At 40.9% G+C, this 11,394-nt stretch overlaps 1 protein-coding gene across 1 annotated transcript in view; it reads left to right on the forward strand.

Moving 5' to 3' along the window:
* The first annotated feature begins 377 nt into the window (after positions 1–377).
* LOC139389366 (phospholipid-transporting ATPase ID-like) overlaps positions 378–11,394 on the forward strand; it is a 49,507-nt gene continuing 38,490 nt past the window's right edge. Inside the window, exon 1 of the mRNA XM_071136078.1 lies at positions 378–542. The gene's annotated coding sequence lies outside the window, so the exon portion shown is untranslated. The remainder of the gene's footprint in view (positions 543–11,394) is intronic.

The following is an 11,394-nucleotide window of genomic DNA, read 5'->3' on the forward strand; positions in this document are numbered from 1 at the left end:
GAGTAAAGGAGAGCGTCAGAAAGCCAGAGGAGGGAGGAGTTGAGAGAGACAGAGAGAGTAAAGGAGAGTGTCAGAAAGCCAGAGGAGGGAGGAGTTGAGAGAGACAGAGAGAGTAAAGCAGTGTCAGAAAGCCAGAGGACAGAGGAGTTGAGAGAGACAGAGAGAGTAAAGGAGAGTGTCAGAAAGCCAGAGGAGGGAGGAGTTGAGAGAGACAGGGAGAGTAGGGCAGTGTCAGAAAGCCAGAGGAGGGAGGAGTTGAGAGAGACAGAGAGAGTAAAGGAGAGCGTCAGAAAGCCAGAGGAGGGAGGAGTTGAGAGAGACAGAGAGAGTAGGGCAGTGTCAGAAAGCCAGAGGACGGAGCGGATACAGAGAATGAGGGAGGGGTAGAGGAGGAGGAGGAGTTAGTGTGTGAACGATGAAGGGATAGCCTTGATGAAATCAACAGCTTGTTCATTGGTCGGACTTTCCCAAGACTGCATGGTGGTCTGCACGTCTCACACACTCCCCGTCGGACACACGCACGGCTGTAGCCGGGACTAACGGTAAGAGCGATGGCAAGCCTCTTGACCTCAGGATCAGGGTTAGGGTGTGGGAGGAGTGGGCAAACTTACAGGAAGTAGTGGTGAACGAAAGTGAGTGTTCACTCTCTCCATCTTTTCTCTTTTCTTTTCTGGGGACTCCTGAGGTAAAGCAGTGGAAAGACTGAGTGAAGGAAGGAGTTGGTTTCTAGGAATGACGATCCAGGAGTGAATAGTTTGGGAAAGAGAGGGGGGGGCGAGAGAACGAGAAAGGGAAAGAGAGAGGGGGCGAGAGAACGAGAAAGAGAAAGAGAGAGGGGACTAGAGAACGAGAAAGAGAAAGAGAGAGGGGACTAGAGAACGAGAAAGAGAAAGAGAGAGGGGACTAGAGAACGAGAAAGAGAGAGGGGACTAGAGAAAGAGAAAGAGAGAGGGGACTAGAGAACGAGAAAGAGAAAGAGAGAGGGGGCTAGAGAACGAGAAAGAGAAAGAGAGAGGGGACTAGAGAACGAGAAAGAGAAAGAGAGAGGGGGCTAGAGAACGAGAAAGAGAGAGGGGACTAGAGAAAGAGAAAGAGAGAGGGGGCTAGAGAACGAGAAAGAGAAAGAGAGAGGGGGCTAGAGAACGAGAAAGAGAAAGAGAGAGGGGACTAGAGAAAGAGAAAGAGAGAGGGGACTAGAGAACGAGAAAGAGAAAGAGAGAGGGGACTAGAGAACGAGAAAGAGAAAGAGAGAGGGGGCTAGAGAACGAGAAAGAGAAAGAGAGAGGGGGCTAGAGAACGAGAAAGAGAAAGAGAGAGGGGGCTAGAGAACGAGAAAGAGAAAGAGAGAGGGGGCTAGAGAACGAGAAAGAGAAAGAGAGAGGGGGCTAGAGAACGAGAAAGAGAAAGAGAGAGGGGGCTAGAGAACGAGAAAGAGAGAAAAAGCCATAACTTTGGAATAGTTTTTGTGACTTTTTTTTCTCTAATCTTTACAACATCACTTCAATGCCTTCTAACCTTTAAACAACCAGTTCAATGCCTTCTAACCTTTAAACAACCATCTCAATGCTTTCTAACCTTTAAACAACCATCTCAATGCTTTCTAACCTTAAAACAACCATCTCAATGCCTTCTAACCTTTAAACAACCATCTCAATGCTTTCTTTGTCTATACAAGGTAGTCTGTTACATATTAGACATGAATGTTTATTGCTGATTGTTTCTCTTCCTACGGTCTGGCCTATTTCTCTAGTAAACAAGGTTCGACATTTTTCTGTTGGAGAGAATGTCAGAACGGGAAATACTCTTCAGAACTGAGAAGTCATTTTGGGATTGATCTTGATGATGATGAGGAGGAGGAAGATTATGATGGTAGTTTAACATAATGCCATGTGCATACTTGTGTTTTGATCTAGCTGTTTGACCAGGTGTTGTGTTAGTGTGTCATTACCCACAGACGGGCTATTCTCCAGAGTTACTGCTGTGTTACACTGGGGCACTACCTTGACATAGATCTGTTGTCGCACCGCAGTGTCCCTCTCAGGCCACTGTCCCTCTCAGGCCACTTTCACCTGGTGAGCTCACAGTCCCCTGCAGCCAAACTAAAGACTGAAGGGGTCAAATCATCTGCTCAGATCATTGATATGACTGTGCTACGGTCAAAGGAACGAGTCAAAACTGTTTTATAACGACGAATAAATATTAGAACTATTAGCCTTGAAGGGTCAATGAAAGCGTTGTGTTATTATTATCTGGTAAACTGAGAGGGGACACTCACACCTGGCTTTGTGGACTGAGAGGTCAGGTGAATTATTCAGCAGTTGATTGTTAAGAGTTTTTGTGTTCTCTGTGCTCCGGTCTAAAAGAGTTGTCCTGTTAAAGACTGTCACTGTCGTGTAGACGGATCCTTCTCACTTCTCTCCCCTCCAACACCACAACTTTACATTGACGTGCATCAGACAGTACGTGGTCAGGTGAATTCCACTGCTTTTACAGGAAGTGTTACTCAGCTACAGACTGTATCCACCCAAGGTGCTTCCGTATCTCCCCTAACCACTGATTTCTGATCAGTTCTCCTCAGCCCAGGTCAAACCTAGATGATTAGAACCTAAATATTACATCTGTTCCTGGATCAGTGGTTTAAAAGTCATAATGATAACTCTCCCAACACATGATGTTACTCTAGTCGATGATGTCATCTAAACAGTAAGTGAACTCAACCAGGAAGTGTAAGTCTGAAATGGCTCCCTGTTCCCTTTTTTTTAGTTCAGTACTTTTGACCAGGGTCCAAAGTAGTGTACTATCTAGGAATTAGGGTGCCATTGAAGATGCACCCAAGTTCACGCCATCCTGAAAGTAGTTCCCAGGGTTGGGGAGTAACGGATTACCGAAAACCCCCCCCAAAAATGGTAACTGTAATCCGTTACGCTAACAGCAAAACATATTGTAATCAGATTACAGATACCTTTGAAAAAAAATAGACGATTACATGCGTTGTTCAACTGTCACACTCCATTAGAACCCCAAATATAAACTTGTTTTTCTCTAATGTTTGTAAACATTGTAAATGTAAACAAACCACTGTATAGCCTCATAACATGGTTAAAACGATCATTGTGACATCATGGACGGTCATTCTTTGCGTCTATAGCTCTGTCTATTAATCTGAGAGTGGTTACATTTCTCCAGGCCAATACCACAGCTTTTTACCAAAACAGAGGCAGGGCGACCGTTTTGTTATTGTTTCATCGGTGGATTTGCCCTTTAAACAGGTGCATATTATCAAGATACCAAAGTGTCACTAACAAAAAGGTAAACAATAGGCCTATAGCAAATGCAGCATATGGATCTCATTTTTCACATGTAAATAGCACTTTTCAGTATTGCTCAAAGCCATGCCATGAGCGCAGCATTTATTTTTCAACTAGAATCAATGACCCAATCAGTCCTCCACGACAACACAATGATAAACAACAGAGTAGGGCTGGCTAATAAGTCCTTAGTTTTGGGGTTATACTCAAGTAAAACTATTTGGCTAATCTATACTTTCATATTTCCAAGTCCTATTCTTGAAAATCAAAAGGTATAACATTTATAGGAATGACTGGAATTCTGATAGGACTTTGGTTTTTAATGTAAATATGTAATTGAATCATATGATACATAACAGAAAGCGATGGGTTAGAAGAAGCCTACATAACCAACCCATACAGTAAAATGTAACACCATATATGGCCAGCTATGTAAACTTTAACATGGATTTATCCTGCAATAGATGTCGTTCAATTGGTAACATACATTTTGTCTTCTTCTAATGCCTCAACCCCATTTAATCCTGATTTTTTTCCCCCCAGACATGAAAATATCCAAATCAAGTGTCATTAGTAACCCTTTGAAGTAATCCATCATAATTTGTCAATTTTTTAATGGGAAAAGTAGGTGAAAAAGTGTGTCACAATTGTGACCGGTGGGATAATGTTATGTATACTGAATTATCATATTTATCCTATGCAGTTATCAACGTTCTTATAAATCCCCAGCCCAGTTATTAACACATTTAAAACTCTGTCACTAGCAGTCCCCAGCCCAGTTATTAACACATTTAAAACTCTGTCACTAGCAGTCCCCAGCCCAGTTATTAACACATTTAAACTGTCACTAGCAGTCCCCAGCCCAGTTATTAACACATTTAAAACTCTGTCACTAGCAGTCCCCAGCCCAGTTATTAACACATTTAAAACTCTGTCACTAGCAGTCCCCAGCCCAGTTATTAACACATTTAAAACTGTCACTAGCAGTCCCCAGCCCAGTTATTAACACATTTAAAACTCTGTCACTAGCAGTCCCCAGCCCAGTTATTAACACATTTAAAACTGTCACTAGCAGTCCCCAGCCCAGTTATTAACACATTTAAAACTCTGTCACTAGCAGTCCCCAGCCCAGTTATTAACACATTTAAAACTCTGTCACTAGCAGTCCCCAGCCCAGTTATTAACACATTTAAAACTCTGTCACTAGCAGTCCCCAGCCCAGTTATTAACACATTTAAAACTCTGTCACTAGCAGTCCCCAGCCCAGTTATTAACACATTTAAAACTCTGTCACTAGCAGTCCCCAGCCCAGTTATTAACACATTTAAAACTCTGTCACTAGCAGTCCCCAGCCCAGTTATTAACACATTTAAAACTCTGTCACTAGCAGTCCCCAGCCCAGTTATTAACACATTTAAAACTCTGTCACTAGCAGTCCCCAGCCCAGTTATTAACACATTTAAAACTGTCACTAGCAGTCCCCAGCCCAGTTATTAACACATTTAAAACTGTCACTAGCAGTCCCCAGCCCAGTTATTAACACATTTAAAACTGTCACTAGCAGTCCCCAGCCCAGTTATTAACACATTTAAAACTGTCACTAGCAGTCCCCAGCCCAGTTATTAACACATTTAAAACTGTCACTAGCAGTCCCCAGCCCAGTTATTAACACATTTAAAACTGTCACTAGCAGTCCCCAGCCCAGTTATTAACACATTTAAAACTGTCACTAGCAGTCCCCAGCCCAGTTATTAACACATTTAAAACTGTCACTAGCAGTCCCCAGCCCAGTTATTAACACATTTAAAACTGTCACTAGCAGTCCCCAGCCCAGTTATTAACACATTTAAAACTGTCACTAGCAGTCCCCAGCCCAGTTATTAACACATTTAAAACTCTGTCACTAGCAGTCCCCAGCCCAGTTATTAACACATTTAAAACTCTGTCACTAGCAGTCCCCAGCCCAGTTATTAACACATTTAAAACTCTGTCACTAGCAGTCCCCAGCCCAGTTATTAACACATTTAAAACTCTGTCACTAGCAGTCCCCAGCCCAGTTATTAACACATTTAAAACTCTGTCACTAGCAGTCCCCAGCCCAGTTATTAACACATTTAAAACTCTGTCACTAGCAGTCCCCAGCCCAGTTATTAACACATTTAAAACTCTGTCACTAGCAGTCCCCAGCCCAGTTATTAACACATTTAAAACTCTGTCACTAGCAGTCCCCAGCCCAGTTATTAACACATTTAAAACTCTGTCACTAGCAGTCCCCAGCCCAGTTATTAACACATTTAAAACTCTGTCACTAGCAGTCCCCAGCCCAGTTATTAACACATTTAAAACTCTGTCACTAGCAGTCCCCAGCCCAGTTATTAACACATTTAAAACTCTGTCACTAGCAGTCCCCAGCCCAGTTATTAACACATTTAAAACTCTGTCACTAGCAGTCCCCAGCCCAGTTATTAACACATTTAAAACTCTGTCACTAGCAGTCCCCAGCCCAGTTATTAACACATTTAAAACTCTGTCACTAGCAGTCCCCAGCCCAGTTATTAACACATTTAAAACTCTGTCACTAGCAGTCCCCAGCCCAGTTATTAACACATTTAAAACTCTGTCACTAGCAGTCCCCAGCCCAGTTATTAACACATTTAAAACTCTGTCACTAGCAGTCCCCAGCCCAGTTATTAACACATTTAAAACTCTGTCACTAGCAGTCCCCAGCCCAGTTATTAACACATTTAAAACTCTGTCACTAGCAGTCCCCAGCCCAGTTATTAACACATTTAAAACTGTCACTAGCAGTCCCCAGCCCAGTTATTAACACATTTAAAACTCTGTCACTAGCAGTCCCCAGCCCAGTTATTAACACATTTAAAACTCTGTCACTAGCAGTCCCCAGCCCAGTTATTAACACATTTAAAACTGTCACTAGCAGTCCCCAGCCCAGTTATTAACACATTTAAAACTCTGTCACTAGCAGTCCCCAGCCCAGTTATTAACACATTTAAAACTCTGTCACTAGCAGTCCCCAGCCCAGTTATTAACACATTTAAAACTCTGTCACTAGCAGTCCCCAGCCCAGTTATTAACACATTTAAAACTCTGTCACTAGCAGTCCCCAGCCCAGTTATTAACACATTTAAAACTCTGTCACTAGCAGTCCCCAGCCCAGTTATTAACACATTTAAAACTCTGTCACTAGCAGTCCCCAGCCCAGTTATTAACACATTTAAAACTCTGTCACTAGCAGTCCCCAGCCCAGTTATTAACACATTTAAAACTCTGTCACTAGCAGTCCCCAGCCCAGTTATTAACACATTTAAAACTCTGTCACTAGCAGTCCCCAGCCCAGTTATTAACACATTTAAAACTCTGTCACTAGCAGTCCCCAGCCCAGTTATTAACACATTTAAAACTGTCACTAGCAGTCCCCAGCCCAGTTATTAACACATTTAAAACTGTCACTAGCAGTCCCTAGCCCAGTTATTAACACATTTAAAACTGTCACTAGCAGTCCCTAGCCCAGTTATTAACACATTTAAAACTGTCACTAGCAGTCCCTAGCCCAGTTATTAACACATTTAAAACTGTCACTAGCAGTCCCTAGCCCAGTTATTAACACATTTAAAACTGTCACTAGCAGTCCCCAGCCCAGTTATTAACACATTTAAAACTGTCACTGTTCTGCTTCTCCTCACCCCTTAGTGACTTGTCTTTTCTTCCTAGAGTCTGTTGTTCTGCTTCTCCTCACCCTTAGTGACTTGTCTTTTCTTCCTAGAGTCTGTTGTTCTGCTTCTCCTCACCCTTAGTGACTTGTCTTTTCTTCCTAGAGTCTGTTGTTCTGCTTCTCCTCACTCCTTAGTGACTTGTCTTTTCTTCCTAGAGTCCGTTGTTCTTTTCTATTTTTCTTTTTCTCTATTTTTTCGCTCTTATCTCCTTTTCTACTGTCCATGGTATAGTGGGGCAAAAACGTATTTAGTCAGCCACCAACTGTGCAAGTTCTCCCACTTAAAAGATGAGAGAGGCCTGTAATTTTCATCATAGGTACACTTCAACTATGACAGACAAAATTAGGGAAAAAAATCCAGAAAATCACATTGTAGGATTTTTAATGAATTTATTTGAAAATTATGGTGGAAAATAAGTATTTGGTCACCTACAAAAAAGCAAGATTTCTGGCTCTCACAGATCTGTAAATTCTTCTTTAAGAGGCTCCTCTGTCCTCCACTCGTTACCTGTATTAATGACACCTGTTTGAACTTGTTATCAGTATAAAAGACACCTGTCCACAACCTCAAATATTCACACTCCAAACTCCACTATGGCCAAGAGCAAAGAGCTGTCAAAGGACACCAGAAACAAAATTGTAGACCTGCACCAGGCTGGGAAGACTGAATCTGCAATAGGTAAGCAGCTTGGTTTGAAGAAATCAACTGTGGGAGCAATTATTAGGAAATGGAAGACATACAAGACCACTGATAATCTCCCTCGATCTGGGGCTCCACGCAAGATCTCCATGCAAAATACTGTAGTACAGACATAGTGTCTGGTTGGTCAGTAATACTGTAGTATTAACATAGTGTCTGGATGGTCAGTAATACTGTAGTACAGACATAGTGTCTGGTTGGTCAGAAACACTGTAGTATTAACATAGTGTCTGGTTGGTCAGTAATACTGTAGTATTAACCATAGTGTCTGGTTGGTCAGTAATACTGTAGTATTGACATAGTGTCTGGTTGGTCAGTAATACTGTAGTATTGTCATAGTGTCTGGTTGGTCAGTAATACTGTAGCATTAACCCTAGTGTCTGGTTGGTCAGTAATACTGTAGTAATAACATAGTGTCTGGTTGGTCAGTAATACTGTAGTAATAACATAGTGTCTGGTTGGTCAGTAATACTGGAGTATTAACATAGTGTCTGGTTGGTCAGTAATACTGTAGTATTAACATAGTGCCTGGTTGGTCAGTAATACTGTAGTATTAACATAGTGTCTGGTTGGTCAGTAATACTGTGGTATTGACATAGTGTCTGGTTGGTCAGTAATACTGTAGTATTAGTGTCTAGTTGGTCAGTAATACTGTAGTATTGCCATATTGTCTGGTTGGTCAGTAATACTGTAGTAATGTCATAGTGTCTGGTTGGTCAGTAATACTGTAGTATTAACATCGTGGCTGGTTGGTCAGTAATACTGTAGTATTAACATAGTGTCTGGTTGGTCAGTAATACTGTAGTATTAACATCGTGGCTGGTTGGTCAGTAATACTGTAGTAATAACATAGTGTCTGGTTGGTCAGTAATACTGTAGTATTAACATCGTGGCTGGTTGGTCAGTAATACTGTAGTAATAACATAGTGTCTGGTTGGTCAGTAATACTGTAGTATTAACATAGTGTCTGGTTGGTCAGTAATACTGTAGTATTGTCATAGTGTCTGGTTGGTCAGTAATACTGTAGTACAGACATAGTGTCTGGTTGGTCAGTAATACTGTAGTATTAACATAGTGTCTGGTTGGTCAGTAATACTGTAGTACAGAAATAGTGTCTGGTTGGTCAGTAATACTGTAGTATTGACATAGTGTCTCGTTGGTCAGTAATACTGTAGTATTGTCATAGTGTCTGGTTGGTCAGTAATACTGTAGCATTAACCCTAGTGTCTGGTTGGTCAGTAATACTGTAGTAATAACATAGTGTATGGTTGGTCAGTAATACTGTAGTAATAACATAGTGTCTGGTTGGTCAGTAATACTGTAGTATTAACATAGTGCCTGGTTGGTCAGTAATACTGTAGTATTAACATAGTGTCTGGTTGGTCAGTAATACTGTAGTATTGACATAGTGTCTGGTTGGTCAGTAATACTGTAGTATTAGTGTCTAGTTGGTCAGTAATACTGTAGTATTGACATATTGTCTGGTTGGTCAGTAATACTGTAGTAATGTCATAGTGTCTGGTTGGTCAGTAATACTGTAGTATTGACATAGTGTCTGGTTGGTCAGTAATACTGTAGTATTGACATAGTGTCTGGTTGGTCAGTAATACTGTAGTATTGACATATTGTCTGGTTGGTCAGTAATACTGTAGTATTGACATATTGTCTGGTTGGTCAGTAATACTGTAGTAATGACATATTGTCTGGTTGGTCAGTAATACTGTAGTAATGTCATAGTGTCTGGTTGGTCAGTAATACTGTAGTATTAACATAGTGTCTGGTTGGTCAGTAATACTGTAGTATTAACATAGTGTCTGGTTGGTCAGTAATACTGTAGTATTAACATAGTGTCTGGTTGGTCAGTAATACTGTAGTACAGAAATGGTGTCTGGTTGGTCAGTAATACTGTAGTATTGACATAGTGTCTGGTTGGTCAGTAATACTGTAGTATTGTCATAGTGTCTGGTTGGTCAGTAATACTGTAGTATTAACATAGTGTCTGGTTGGTCAGTAATACTGTAGTACAGAAATAGTGTCTGGTTGGTCAGTAATACTGTAGTATTGACATAGTGTCTGGTTGGTCAGTAATACTGTAGTATTGACATAGTGTCTGGTTGGTCAGTAATACTGTAGTATTGACATATTGTCTGGTTGGTCAGTAATACTGTAGTATTGACATATTGTCTGGTTGGTCAGTAATACTGTAGTAATGACATATTGTCTGGTTGGTCAGTAATACTGTAGTAATGTCATAGTGTCTGGTTGGTCAGTAATACTGTAGTATTAACATAGTGTCTGGTTGGTCAGTAATACTGTAGTATTAACATAGTGTCTGGTTGGTCAGTAATACTGTAGTATTGTCATAGTGTCTGGTTGGTCAGTAATACTGTAGTACAGACATAGTGTCTGGTTGGTCAGTAATACTGTAGTATTAACATAGTGTCTGGTTGGTCAGTAATACTGTAGTACAGAAATAGTGTCTGGTTGGTCAGTAATACTGTAGTATTGACATAGTGTCTCGTTGGTCAGTAATACTGTAGTATTGTCATAGTGTCTGGTTGGTCAGTAATACTCTAGTATTGCTGTATTCTACTCTAGTATTGCTCTATTCTGTTATATTCTGTTCCAGTCTTTTCTATTCTGTTATATTCTGTTCCAGTCTGTTCTGGAACAGTCTGTTCTATTCTGTAATATTCTGGTCCAGTCTGTTCTATTCTGTTATATTCTGGTCCAGTCTGTTCTGGTCCAGTCTGTTCTATTCTGTTATATTCTGGTCCAGTCTGTTCTGGTCCAGTCTGTTCTATTCTGTAATATTCTGGTCCAGTCTGTTCTATTCTGTTATATTCTGTTCCAGTCTGTTCTGTAACAGTCTGTTCTATTCTGTAATATTCTGGTCCAGTCGGTTCTGGAACAGTCTGTTCTATTCTGTTATATTCTGGTCCAGTCTGTTCTGGAACAGTCTGTTCTATTCTGTTATATTCTGTTATATTCTGGTCCAGTCTGTTCTGGAACGGTCTGTTCTATTCTGTTATATTCTGGAACAGTCTGTTCTATTCTGTTATATTCTGGTCCAGTCTGTTCTGGTCCAGTCTGTTCTATTCTGTTATATTCTGGTCCAGTCTGTTCTGGAACAGTCTGTTCTATTCTGTTATATTCTGGTCCAGACTGTTCTGGAACAGTCTGTTCTATTCTGTTATATTCTGTTATATTCTGGTCCAGTCTGTTCTGGTCCAGTCTGTTCTATTCTGTTATATTCTGGTCCAGTCTGTTCTGGAACGGTCTGTTCTATTCTGTTATATTCTGGTCCAGTCTGTTCTGGAACAGTCTGTTCTATTCTGTTATATTCTGGTCCAGTCTGTTCTGGAACAGTCTGTTCTATTCTGTTCTATTCTGTTATATTCTGGTCCAGTCTGTTCTGGAACAGTCTGTTCTATTCTATTATATTCTGGAACAGTCTGTTCTATTCTGTTATATTCTGGAACAGTCTGTTCTATTCTGTTATATTCTGGTCCAGTCTGTTCTGGAACGGTCTGTTCTATTCTGTTATATTCTGGTCCAGTCTGTTCTGGAACGGTCTGTTCTATTCTGTTATATTCTGGAACAGTCTGTTCTATTCTGTTATATTCTGGTCCAGTGTGTTCTGGAACGGTCTG

Source organism: Oncorhynchus clarkii, chromosome 30 (genome assembly GCF_045791955.1).
Source record: "Oncorhynchus clarkii lewisi isolate Uvic-CL-2024 chromosome 30, UVic_Ocla_1.0, whole genome shotgun sequence".
NCBI lineage: Eukaryota > Metazoa > Chordata > Actinopteri > Salmoniformes > Salmonidae > Oncorhynchus > Oncorhynchus clarkii.